Source organism: Lissotriton helveticus, chromosome 3_1, assembly GCF_964261635.1.
Source record: "Lissotriton helveticus chromosome 3_1, aLisHel1.1, whole genome shotgun sequence".
NCBI lineage: Eukaryota > Metazoa > Chordata > Amphibia > Caudata > Salamandridae > Lissotriton > Lissotriton helveticus.
In genome coordinates this window covers 570320851-570335415 of record NC_136061.1, presented here as the reverse complement: position 1 = coordinate 570335415, position 14565 = coordinate 570320851, and the positions used below count along the sequence as shown (strand labels likewise).

Genomic DNA, 14565 nt, shown 5'->3' with positions numbered 1-14565 from the left:
TCTGGAAAGATGTTGCCTTATTAGTACCAGTGTAACATACAAACTCAGCAGTGAGAAAGGTGGCCAGTCAACCTTTACAATAGGCCATCCACTCCGCAGCAACACAAGTCACATTTTATATTAACTTTTGATATGTTTGAGCTACAAACAATTTATTAGTTTAAATGGTCAAATCATGCAGCAGATCTTGCATTATGAGGCAAATATGGCAGAGCCATAATTTTAGAGAAAACATTTGCAAACTAGGATATTTTGCCATTCATGTTTGAAGTGCTGATGACTGAAACTCCATGGCTCGGAGACTAATGGCTTGTGTTTCCACATTTTATCGTATTTGGTACATTCTGTGATTAGAAGCATATCCCACTTTGTGAATATATTTTAAAGTCAATAACTCATTATAACCTTAAATAATCATGTGTATCCATTGGTTGATTAAACTGGGCAGTGAAGTGCCAAACAAATACTAAAAATCGGGATGTCTGCGCATTCTGGCCACACCTCTGGCTCCACCCACAGATCCAATCCTTGGGTTATTCCTGCCCTTTGATTCTCCGCCTACTGTTCCCCTACTTTTTTTCCCCCACTTCGACCACTGTGTAAGACTCAGCATCCCTGGACCTGTGATGTGCCGCCGCTGCGGTGCTGCATGTGCCACACATTTACGGTGACAGGCTTCCGCATAAGGGAGCTGGCCATTATTGTATCCCTAAACGTGGGCACATTGTCAGTTTGACATTCACTACACGTAGAGGGACTCTAAGTTTCTTTTAAAAAATATAGCTAACATTTGGACCTATACATTTTATTTTGTATAAATTAATTGAATGTGTGTAAAATTTAGCACTGCCCGGGGAATTCTAGTAAAGGGAGCACCCATTGGCGAATCACTAGAGTTTGTGATTGCTGCATTATTTATTACTAACTTTGACGTTGTGCTTTAACTTTGGATAAAAGTTATCATTAATTCTAGCACCAAGAAGCCAATATTGGTAAATATGTGTGCTACAAATAATCCCTAACATACACTGTGCATACAGTATATTTAATCTGGTGCTTTAATCATAGGCTGTTTTAAAGTATTCTGATGAAAATCGTATCGTGCTGAAGACAGCCTTGATTGGTGTTGGATCGAGGACCCGGAAGTCTGCATACTTAGCAGACAGAGATAAAGCACCTTGTCAGAAAGTTTAGCGTTTTCCCTACAGGTGGTGTTTGTTGGCCTGTGGCAGGGTCAGTCACATGTCCTGGATTCCTGGCATTTAATTGAGTCTATCCCAGTTCCGCGCCCCAGTGTTTCTTTTGCCCCACCTGGCACACATCATGTCGGAGGATGGTGATGACGTTAACATTTTGCCCCCCTCTGGAAAAATTTCTGCGGATGCCCATGAGTGTAGTCTCCAGATTTAGAAACGTGGTACTTGCTAGATGATTATAGGATGTCCACCCCAGTTTCAGGGTCCACCTATGGCGCGGCGCCGGGACCAGGGTAGTCCGTAACAAGTCAGCTCAGGGTAGGTGCCATCTTGCTCACCGGTGCTCGGAACCATGAACTCTCGATTCTGGGCCAGTTATTCAGGTTAGGGCAGCGATGTTATGCCCAAGTGCTTCCAACCATATTCCAGTGCTGGAACCTGCCTTTTGTTCAGGAGTGGAGTGCTGGAAACCTTATTTCTGCAGCCTGGAGTGCAGGGTCGACAGAGAGCTTCAGCTCCATGGGGCAATGGTGGCCCGAGGCCACACCCACCCAAACCAATTCTCATAACTCATTAGATATTTCTCAGGCACTGCTTTATATACATGCACTTGCTTTTCTCACATTAGTGACCTATATGTTATTTGGCTGGTCATTTAAAAAAGACAGCATTTTTTTAATCTCTTACTTACAAAGCTGAGCTTTATGTGATAGCTGCTGTCACTAGTAATCACAACCATTATAGGATGCCCTCCCTTTTAACCCTCAAAGTGTCTCAATCTAACCGTCACGCAAATACCGGTGCAAAGTGCTCATCCAGTAAATACTAATGTAACAGGGTATTGTATTTACTGGGCACACACTTTGTTTACTATTCTCAGTTGCTCTCTGTTGCCTGAGTGCTATTCCCTGCCTTGCCCCATGTAGCTCGCCCGCTGTGTACTGTCCTCACTATTGGTTTCTCGTACTTGTCCTTCTCCACTGCCAGCTTTTTATTTACAGATCCTACTCAGTAAATATTTTTTTAAACGCCTGCGCCATACTTGAGGTGCGCTCATACATGGAATGTGCACCTACAAAATGATTTAGCTGCCACATCATAGCTCTTTTTTTATGGCTAAAATCTATTGGCAAAGCCAATAGGTCACAAATTCAATAGATCACAAAGATGATCACTATTGGCTTTGCCAGTGCTTGTTTGGATATCACCACCCATATCCATCTTCTATTCCCAACTTTAGATCAACTTACTTATAGATTTATTTAAGTTTATGTTTGGCGGTTATTGGACTTGGCCCTTTCTGCAGGGTCCTCCCCAGACTTTTTGCCTTCCTCCTCCTATTTTTTTGCTGAATTCATTTCCATTAGCCTTATGACTTTGTGCACTTTACCACTGCTAACCAGTGCTAAAGTGCATGTACTCTCTCCCCTAAACATGGTAACATTTTACCATGCCAACTGGCATATTTAATGAACTTATCAGTCCCTAGTAAAGTGGTACTGCACGTACCCAGGGCTTGCAAATTAAATGCTACTATTGTGTCTGCAGCACTGATTGCGTCATCTACTTAAGTAGCACTTTAAACATGTCTCAAGTCTGCCATTGCAGACTGTTTGTGTGCTGTTTAAACTGCCATTTCAGCCTGGGAACATAAACCTTTTGCCAGGCCCACACTTTCTTTTTTAATAGATATAATTGACTCCTATGGTAGGCCCTGGCCAGTCTAGAGTGCTATGTATTTAAAAAGTAGGGCATGCACTTCTATGTTTTACATGTCCTGGTAGTGAAAAAGTATATTTTCAGTATTGCAGTGCCTACCTTTCCCATAGGATAACATTGGAGTTACCTTATTACAAGTATAATTTCCAAATGAGAACAGGTAACTAGTGCATGTGTGGTGTCTCTGGAACTGGAATTTAAAAGCCCAACTTATAGTGACATTGGATTTTAAATTACAGTTTTAAAAAGGCCCCTTTTAGAAAGTAGCCATTTTCTTGCCTTAGCCATTTGGTGCCTGTGGGCTGTCTCTGGGTCACATGACTTGGTGTGGGTGACAATTCAACTTTGTGTATTCCTCCTAGATACCCACACACAATAAGGAGATTAGGTGTGACTGCAAGGGCCATCACTGACATAATGTGAGAGAGGAGCTGGACCAAACCCCACTTACACTTGAATAGGCTGTGTCCTGTCTCCGCACAAAGAGCTGCATCCCCCCTGTAGTTAGTCATCTCCTTTGTTTGCCCTAAGTTGGCAGGGCATGCTCAGACGTAGGACTCTTGCTCACTTTGTCACTGGATTCAAGCTAGCCTGGCTGATGAGTGGTGTTACCCCGAAACCGGTCCCCAGATGCTTGTTTCCCATGATGGGAAGACCTGGCTTGGCAGTTCAGCTGGACTGTTGCCATGAGAGACAAGGTCAAGACTGATTTGTATATGGCTGGGTTTGAACTGGGGTGACACAACGAGCTAAAGAACGATGATGGATCTGTGTCTGGGGGTGAGTGTCTGAAAAGTTGCAGCACTCCATCCATCATCTCCTTGTGTTAGTATGGAGCCAGGGGCCAGGAAGGCAGGGAACATGTGCTCTACAAAGGCATAGTCATAGAAGCTTGTCCCCACTTCAAGGGCACAAAAGTATATAAATACTAGAGCCCAGACACCAACTCTTCAGGTCACTTCTGGACCTGTGGATAGTCTGTCAGAAAGCAGTCTTCTGTGCTGCTAAAAGGACTGCCACTCTGCTGGACTGCTGCTCTGAAGGAACTGCTGTCCTTCTGTCCTACAAGTGCTAGTCCGCTGGCCTCCTGATCTGAGCCTCAGGGACATAAAAGTATCTCCAACATCCTGTATCAGCCCCTGGGCCCAGCTGCAGCGAATTCCTGACCCCCACGTTTTGCCCATCAGGTCTTGGATGCTTAGTGAGGCTCAATGGAGTTGCATTCGAGTTTTTGGGATCTTCAAGACCTTGAATGGGCTTGTTCTCACCAAGACCTTGCCACTCACACTGCGATTCACCGCAATGCTCCAGCAGTCGCCTCTTTGCGCTGCAGCATCGACTGCTAGCAGGGAACCGCCAAATCGAAATTCCAGCAGTATCCACCTGTGACGCCAGTCGGCTCTTCACACTAAACCAACATCCCCCATGAAGCTCTCCCTTCTCCTTGTGGCCGTCTCCAACGCAAATGGGTCTCTTGGCACAAATTTGAGAAGATAAACTTCAGCAGGCCTAACCTGGTGACTGTAGCTGACCTGCACCCCATTGATGTCAGTGTGAAAGTGTGACTGTAACCTGGGCCAGCGTGACCAGATATCCTTAGTAGGCACATTATTACTTTTTGACACTATTTTCTCTAAAACCTTTAAAAATTGTTTTATTTATTAAATTCTACTCTATGTTTCGATTGTTTCTGTGGTGTTTTCCACTTTATTAGTCTTTGATGTGTTGCACTAATACTGTACACATTGCCTTTACGTTAAGCCTGACTGCTCTGTGCCAATCTGCCAGGGGTCTGAGCACAGGTTAATTTGGGGTTTGCTTAGCCTTACCATGACAACGATTGTTGTTGCTGCTTGACCAAAGCTCACACTTCAGTCAACCAGGAACCCTATTTCTCACAGCAGTGTTACGTTGTACTTGTAAACCTGATTCATAACACCTGTATCTCTTTTCAATAAACTCCCCAAAAAAGTCTTAGTAGAAAATGTACATTACTATTATGTACTATTTTTATGTGTTTCAATACGTTATCAAGTGTTGCAACTCATCTATGCTTTTGTTGGGGTTAGGGTTGCTATAGAAGCCCAACTGTTTTTAATAAGAATAACCTTTTCCAGTGGAGCCTCTGATCTGGTCAATTTCAGCCCTGGATCAATGACCGCTATCAAAAAACCTGAAAGTTTAGGACTGGTTGAGTTAGGTTAGTGTACACCCTGCTGGTGAAACAGTGGCTGGGAAATCCAGTGTGTATAAACATGCATTGCCTTCAAGGGATGCCTTGATACCTCAAGTTGGGTGCAAGTAGAACTCTAGTCCCTTATTTTTGGAAAAACCAATGATTGTGCTTCACAGATGTGACCATCCAGAGAGACTGCATTGTGCTGTGCCAGGCTGCTGCATCTTGGAACCCCCAACCTATTTGTGGAAGCATCTGTCCTTCAAAGGAATTGAGTAAATGTTACCAGATGGCTCCAAAGACCTAGGACTAATGTCCTCCATTCCTGTTTTTTTTCGAGGATCATTCTTGTTAGGTTTGTTCACTTGACACAATTTTATTTTTTTAACTTCTTTAATTTATCTATGAGTAATGTTGTGCCACACTGTGCCCGGCATGATAAAAATTCTTCCATTAGATGAATGACATTCCCAAGGTAAGGCCAAGTTACTTTATGCTGCCTCCACATGCAGCAATCAAAACCTGTAGCACTGGTGCAGATAGACCTTAGTCAAAGCAAGTATTGTTTTTGACCATTCCTCTCTGGACCTGGTCCTACAACTTCCTAAAAGACGGTACTCCACTTTTTAAACATGGAGGCTGCAGTTTATTTCTGTCATCAGCTCTTTGTGCTCAACAATTTCCCAGGAACCATCTAGTGATGGTCAGTAGCATGTTTGCTATTCTATGCTGATTCTGCACTTCACCTTTGTAAGGAGAGCAAGCATTTTGCAGCCTCGTTACCAGAGTCAAAAATGCTTCAGATGCTTTTTGTCCATAAAAAACATAATGGTGCCTATTCACAAAGATACTTTTACATGTGGGTAAATCTACATGTGTAAATGTGCTCTTAAATTTTGATGTAAATTTATTGTGTTTGGCTATTCACCATTTCTGAGTGCAATTTTAATACAAAGTGTAGACTTTGATGTCTCCAACCCCTAAAACAGTAGGTGGAGCCTTAATTTACCAGTGTAAGGTTACTTCTAGTAACTTTTCACATTGAGGCAGAACCCTACACCACTGGAGATCTATTAAATATTGCAATGCTGAATGATAATGTAAATAATTTTATAGATTTATTTTAAATGCAGAACAACGAAAAAAAAGCTACAACAGTTTTACCTTATTTTGAAATCGAAGGATTGCCCCGGACACGCTACATCACGATCCTCTTACCACCAAGGACCTATCATAGTCCTTGTGTGCGGAACTTCACCCAACACTCTCTGCGCTACTGTTATATTGAGCAGAACGGAGAGTTTCCTGTCAGAAAACATTGTTACAAGGTGTCTCAGAAGTCCAATACAGGGCGGAACCTGAATGACCTTTTGCATCAGATCACCGGACGGGGTCTATTTTATTACGATATGCATTTTATGGCATCCCGTACACTCTGAAGAGGCTGTCTTAGGGATCCACTAATTACCAGCCATTTATTGTATCGATCCATCATATAAGGAAGAAAACATACCCACCACTACAAGACATCAGGAGTGAGCCTTGAGAAAGTTACATAATAAGTAACGAAACACGTGTCGGCTGTCATCGACTGTCTCAGTGACCATCATGATTTGGAGGGCCATAGGGCCAGGACCCCCAACGTGGCCGTCAACATGTCTTTTCTTTTGTAGTGCCAAAAAAACTTCAGCTAAAATGTTAATTGGTTACGAATATCATATACATTGCTGACTTCCTATGTACTATATGTACCATTGAAATCTTGTGTACATTTTGTTTTTTGAAAACCGTTCTGATATAAATACGAAGAGCTATATTGCACTTGATACCACAAAGTATGCTCAAGTGAGGCAATATTAAAAAGAACAAGACGAAATATTTAGTTTCTGGATGTTCTCTTTTTTGATTTTGGAATATGCACTTATGATGTCCTTTCATGTATGAGCTGTTTTTTTGTAATATGATCTAGACATACCTAGTTGGAATAGAATTTTCATAAAAATAAATAAAAAATCACCATTTGTGATAACGAAAATTAGTAGAGTGCCGAGGTACAACATATCCATAAAATACTTTACATCAGGTATCTCCGTACCTGTTGACTTGACATCCTTGGTAGTGGGATGACTCTTACCTTGATTGGCACCGTAATTCCTATATCTCTTGTATTCAAATATATACAATCCTGTACTGTTAGATAGAACTGGATGTGCGACTTGTTCAGACCACCACTACATATCTATGAGATTGTTATGTTTTACTTTTTATTAGAAAAAATAAACCTGAGGTAAAATGTTAAAATGTATTTATAAAAAAATACCAAATGTTATGTATAGAATTAATGTATTTTTTAGGCAAAATATTGACGTTTATATTTAAATTAACACATCTTTTATTAAACTCTTTTTTCATAAAATAATGTTTACTTCTTATTTATATATATATATATATATATATTTAACATTGTATGAAATGTATATACATTTTTAAAAAGTCAAAATAAATTAGCTCTTTTTAACATTATTTCTTATGGGGTTCTATTTTCAGTCCTGGCGCCCATTATTTTCTTTGGGGCTTGTGTTGCAGTCACAGTGGTTGGCAGTTAGTGTTGCTGGATCTACTCCTGGTCTGAGCTGAAGCACATTTACTATTGTTTTAGGTCCTTTTTTCAATATAGCAACTTCAGAAGTGCAGTTAGCTAATAGCAATAAGTTTACCATGTTTTGGGTGCAGTGGCGTCACTAGGGGGGTGCGGGGGGTGCGGACCGCACCGGGTGACATCCATCACCTGGGGTGACACCAATCACGCACCAGGTGATTGGTGTCACCCCAGGTGATCATGAGCTGGGTAGTGTGGCAACACGGCTGCGGCTCACTGACGCTGCGAGCCCGGATGAAGCTAAGGGGTTGGGTGGGTGGCTCTACGGCAGTCTAGTTGACCCAGGCAAGCAGGCCCAGGGTGGCGCAGCAGCAAATAGTGTGCACGTTCCGTGGACTGAGACCGAGGGTTGCTTCCTGCAGTAAACACCCCCCCCCCCCTCCGGTCTCCTATGGGAAGGTAGTAGTATCCCTGCTCTAGCCAATCACAACGCTGCCATTGCAGCGTTAAGATTGGCGCAGAGGAGGGAGGGAAGTTGGAAAAACGCGGCAGCCCAGGACCGGTCAGGAGCGCTGAGGCGGCGCGGTGCGGCACCTGGCGAAAAGGTACGTTTTTTTTTTAATTAACCCCTCCACTGCCACGACCCCTACTGCCATGCCACTCAGTGTCGACAATAATACAGCTCTGCACAGGACGCGAGCTAAATAGAAGCCGGGGAGCTGCCAAGCAGAGCCAGGGAAAGAGAAAAGGAGAAACATTTTGCTGTGAGATAGAAAGAGAAACCGTTTGCCGTGAAGCACGATGTACGCTAACGGCAAAGTGGCGCTGGTGACAGGGGCTGCCCAGGTGATAGGGCGAGCCCTGGTCGAGGTGCTGCTGGAGAAGGGAGCTGCGTTGAGTGCGCGCTGGCCACTGTCTCCCTTCCCTGCCTGCCCACGGCTGTTTCTGCCGGTTGCGAGTAGGAGGACCTCGGAGGGCGAAACTATATTGCATGTGCGACACAGTGGGGGGAAGGCAAACTGCACCCTCAACACAGCTCCACATGGGTGCCTATGTGCGGGCACGCAGTGACCTTTTTCTCTTTTAGTTTGTAAAGCGAAAATTGGCGTGCGGCTCCTTTCTGATATAGTCCTACATTCCTGTAACATGCACAAAACATATTTCCACGATGTTTCCATGACATTACATCTGTCAATTGCTTGTGGTGCGCCATCCCTTGTAGTTCCTGTATTGTAGGCACTTAGGCTGTTACGGGATACCAGTGACTTTCCTTGGAAGGTCACACTCCTTTCTGAACTTGCCGCTGCATCGTCCTGCTCTGTGATAAGTGTATCGATTGCACGGCAATTAAAAATGTCAAATGTGGTTGTTTGTCTTTGTTTTCAACGCAGTTTCCCTCCTTCCATGTTAGGCAGTGACTTTAACTAATTTCGCTACTCCTCCCTTTCCCTCACACATGTACCTCTACACACCCCTCTGCCTGTCTTTCCCTCCACCTCCATTTAATTTGCATGAAGGGGATCTGAAATAAAGAGCTTGTTTGTTATTTAGCAAGCCCATGGGGTAAGTCATTAGGGGGTGACACCTTTACCCGTCCCGCACTGGGTGACACCAACCCTTGTGACGCCACTGTTTGGGTGGGTGTCTGCCAGTCCCTTAACTCCTTTTAAATCTCTCTAAACCTCTTCCATTTAGTCGAATTTATTTTACATTTCAAGCAAATACCACTGGGCCTTCCCACATTTACTGATAAGTAGTTAAGATACATTTTGAGGATCCCTCTATAGAAAACATAGGACAGTTGGAGGTGGAGGTTTCCACTCATATGTTAGTGAATTTGTTTGTAGTAAGCAGTACTACCTTTTGAACCACAAAATGCAGCTTGTGAATTGGGCTCAAGATGTAGAAATAGAATTGACAACTGCTCAATTTTCTTCATATGTTTGCGTGACTATATTTACATCTTAGGTGAATACCAAAGTACGTTATTGCCACATTTTAGATCCTGCTGTTAACATTGTTTTTATTTGGTGTAATGAACTCCTCTGCTTATAAACTCTAAAAGTGTTGCATCCTGTGAGCCTCTTTGATGAGGGCCGCAGTTAGCTAGTCTGAGCTTTAATACACCAACATTTTGACTACTTCAAGCGCTGGTTTACAAAGCCCCTTTCAGGAAAAGGACCTGCTGTTAAGAAGGACACGTTTCAGGGAAGGCGATCCGTAAGACCAGCGACTAATTGGCAGCAAGTGATCCCATATGAGTTGCAAGCCCGATCCAATTAACCCATCAATAGAAGGTTTATATATATATATATATATATATATATATATATATATATATATATATATCAAGCTCAGTGGGGCTCCAGAAATTGAGCCTCACCTGAACAAAGGACAGCTGTTCCCCATTAACAGCCTTTATTCACTGGTACAAACAGCTTCACTTTCCAACAATTAAAAGCATTCGACTGAAACCCTGACGCGTTTCGAGATGTCCTCTTTATCAAAGGGTAAAAAACAGTCTCAAAGTGCAAACACGTCTCAACCTTCCTTTCTTTAGCGTTATGGCAGGTCTTGATTGGACACCTCTGAATGAGTGCTGCGTGGCTTTCTGCTAGGTGAAGTCCGTAATTTTGCCCACAGATGGAAGCGCTCTGTAAATTACATGCTGAATTAAGGCTCTCCAACGAGCCCTGGAAAGCGTTGTTGTCCTAATCCACATCCTTTGCTCCACTCAGCGAGCCCCTGATTCAGGAGCTCCGTGGCCCCCTCCTTCGGAGTTGTGCAGTCTCAGCGGCAGGACAGCTGCTTCAAACATCAAGCTCAGTGGGGGTCCAGAAATTGAGCCTCACTCGAACAAAGGCCAGCCGTTCCCCATTAACAGCCTTTATTCACTGGTACAAACAGCTTCACTTTCCAACAATTAAAAGCATTCGACTGAAACCCTGACGCGTTTCGAGATGTCCTCTTTATCAAAGGGTAAAAAACAGTCTCAAAGCGCAAACACGTCTCCACCTTCCTTTCTTTAGCGTTATCGCAGGCCCTGATTGGACGCCTCTGAATGAGTGCTGCGTGGCATATAGATATATATATGATCAAGGTCGCAGTCCAGCGGCCGAAACCCATCAATTGGACCTTGATGTTACCATAAAGAACATTCATATACCTTTGCTACTGGAGTCTGTGTCCTTGTGTTGCACTGCTCTGGCTTAAATACTTTGGGATTTTGTTCAGATATATCCGAACAAAATCCCAAAGTATTTAAGTAGAGACAGCACCGTTCGTATTTACCGAATAAATATGAATCTGGCACCAGCTACATACCAAGTCCGTATCCCTTCGTGTGCATGATTGCACTTGGGTGCCTTTTGTTTGATATATATATATATATATATATATATATATATATATATCAAACAAAAGGCTCATATATATATATATATATATATGTGATCAAGGCCGGGGCAACCCGGCTGAAACGCGTCATGTTGTGAGAAGGCTTCAATATATTGCACTGAATTCAAAAACCTTTTGTGGTGGATATATATATATATATATTCACTGAAAAAACCATAGGTTATAGACCATATATAGTTAGGGATTAGCATTTGCAAAACCTTATTTTACTCACACAAAACCATTGAAATTCCATATATAGTTAGTAGTACTAACTATATATCGCGCACCCGCAATCCACTGCTGATCATGTCACATATTACATCATTCATGACATGGTCAGTGACATCACTGATGACATCACTGATGACATCTCAAATGACATCACTGATGACATCACTGATGACTACATCCAGTGACTGTATAATTCTGTAAAGTTAAAATATGTCTTACAAATTGAATAATGAGTGGATTTATAAGTGTCTGGATGAAGGATTTAGTAGGTGCATGGCTGACTGTATGAGTGAGTGATTAAATGTGTCTCACAGAGTGCATGGGTTAGTGACTAAACTGTCTTAATTTGTGCATCATTATGTCTGTTGTTCAGTAAACTGCTGCATGTGTTGATCATTAGCTATTTGATTAACTATATGGGTTATTGATTGGTTGCCCAAGTATTTGTATGGGAGACTGAGTGTGTGTGTTGGTGGTTGAGAGGTGTATGACTCTGTGCATACATGTGTGAACAGTTGATTCACTAGATGTATGGCTTCAAAAGTGCATATAGAAACAACTGTATGGGCGGTTGACTGTGTGCATAAGTGTATTGGTGAGTAAATGGATATCTCAGTGCTACATGTCAAAGTAAGTACATATGTAAAACACAGTACATGTGACAGTTGACATATATAAATAACTGTGCATAAGAGCCAGTGAATGTGTGAGTGGCTGTATGGATCATTGTGAACTTGTATCAGGGATTGTATAAGAGAGTAAATATGTGTTAGTATATGTTTGAATAAGTAAGGTGTGTATAACTGTATAGTTGAGGAAATGGAGGTGTGATTGATTCTTTGCATGACTGACTAGGTGTGTGAGTAACTCCATGGATGAGTGACAGTCTATGAGTGTATGTTTACACTGAGTGTATCTAAGGTTATATTAGAGTCTGAAGAGGTTCATTATATTAGCACATGAATAATGTCATCAGTGATGCCATCAGTGATGTCATTTGAGATGTCATCAGTGATGTCATTTGAGATGTCATCAGTGATGTCATCAGTGATGTCACTGACCATGTCATGAATGATGTAATATGTGACATGATCAGCAGTGGATTGCGGGTGCGCGATATATAGTTAGTACTACTAACTATATATGGAATTTCAATGGTTTTGTGTGAGTAAAATAAGGTTTTGCAAATGCTAATCCCTAACTATATATGGTCTATAACCTATGGTTTTTTCAGTGAATTTTCAAGGTTTTGTAAATGCTAATTCCTAACTATATATGGTCTCTAACCTATGGTTTTTTCAGTGAATTTCAATGGTTTTTTAATAGCAAATATCATAAGCTGTCGAATGTCAAGTACGTGGTAAGTAAAAACATTTTCGTGTTTATGCACACTGATCTGCTTTGAATGCTGCCCCCCCCCTCATTTCTATTAGGAGTACTCTCTCTTTGCAGATAGTGAAGGGTAGTTAACGCAGGCCTTTGCCCCCGTTGTAATCCGTCGTGCCTGCTTCTCTCTCCATTTGATTGATTGTTATCCAAGCATTTACTGTTTTAGAATTGGTTCTCTTTGGTTCATTCTCTATTTACAAACAAGCACAGAGTCGCAATACTCTGTTTAGTCTTTGCAGATAGTGAAAAATCGTGTAAAAAAACAAAAGGAATCGAGCAAAATCAGTAGGCCACTAATGGGATCTCTTTTTGACCTCGCTAAAATAGAAACATTAGGAACAACCCCTCATGAGAAATACGAAACTAGTGAGATGAACTGAGCTCCACACCATGATGGCTGCAAGACAGCTCGGCTCCGCCACCCACCCCGCCAAAATAACGATAAACTCTATGCAAATATTACAAATATATACAACACACCAGCAAAGTAACAGGGTAAAACATTTTATTAAATAACTATTTACATAACTATTTTATACTTTTTGTTGCCCGATCCGGCTAGCTCAATCGATCGAGCATGAAACTCATGCACTCTGATAGTTCAAAGTTTTGAGGAGTGCTTGTTAGACTGTCTGAAGCTTATTTGCACCTGCTACAGCTTCACTATTCTCAATGTAAGTGGGGGCTGTTTGAGGACGTGACTGCATTTGAAAACAATGTGATGCGGTGCCTCCCTGAACCGCTTGATGGAGGCCCCCGAGGGACGGTGTGATGGCGCGGACTCGGAGGGGGCGCTTGGCTCCGGCCCCCTCCCCAAGTCGTGTTGCCCTGGTGTGGCCTGAGATCGCCCCCGACATAGGTGGCCGGCTCCCGGGGTCAAGCGGAACTTTTTACCTTTTGGTGACTCTTCCATTCTTGACCTTGTCCCACAATCCGTTTCACCTAAAGACACGTTGTAGTGGGGCGCCCCTTTACCGTTTCAGTTGCCATTCCGCCCGCTTTTGCTACACTGTGCCTCTTCCGCTATTCAGCTGTTTACCGCCCGCTCTTGCGACTACAGCGTCTCGCTCACCATGTAGTTGAGTTGCTCCCGCTCTTGCGGTGCAGCGATAGGCGGCTGCCACAGGACTCTCAAAATGGCGGCCGGCTCTTCAGATTTGGGCGTGGTCCACTAAAATGGCCCTGCGACACCTTGGAACTCGGACGCTTGTCTGCTAGGGCTTGGGCTCCATTCTCGAAAGCGTCCCCTCAGCCTTGAAGATTCTACAAAAGTCTTGGGGGGCCCCCGACTCCCGCAGGCTTCTGGTGGGGAGCGGCTGCCATGATTGCTCGTGGAATGGCCACGACGGAGCTACGAGATGGTGGTGCTCTCATGCTGACGCCAGCTTCAGTCTGAAACATCCAGAAACACTGTAGACTACCAATTCGATCAGTTCCGGTAGCGCCCCAACGTGACCCGGTAGAGAAGAACTTGCCCTCCCCTCTTTGACTGATGGTTCTTGTTGCCTGTCCCTTCTGCTGTCATTTAACAGAACTATTTAGCCTGCTGAAAGGGGTTGTGTTCCGACCGCTGGTTGGTGGAAACATTTTGACTATATTCTGGACCTGCGTTGTCGCGTAATGCGTCACATGACGCGCCGCGTTAGCGCATCCGGAAGTGCTCCGGTGCGCGAAGCGCAGCTTCCCGGAAGCGATCCGGGGCACGGCGCGCAGCGCGTAACGTAAGCATAACAGGTCATGTGACTTGTTAATAAAACTTTTCATTGGTTCATTTTACTTTTCTTATTCTAATGATGAAAGGCTTGGTCATATGACCTAAAAATTACACTTTTTATTACTTTCGAACATTATTTTTT

At 43.1% G+C, this 14565-nt stretch overlaps 1 protein-coding gene across 3 annotated transcripts in view; it reads left to right on the top strand.

Annotated features, from left to right (window-relative positions):
- PLCL1 (phospholipase C like 1 (inactive)) overlaps nt 1-14565 on the top strand; it is a 506778-nt gene that overhangs the window by 181809 nt on the left and 310404 nt on the right. Inside the window, exon 1 of one of the 3 annotated variants that reach the window (XM_078680510.1) lies at nt 8253-8295. The exons of the other annotated variants lie outside the window; for them this stretch is intronic. The gene's annotated coding sequence lies outside the window, so the exon portion shown is untranslated. Of the gene's footprint in view, nt 1-8252; nt 8296-14565 lie in introns of those variants that run through there. 3 annotated transcript variants of the gene reach the window in all.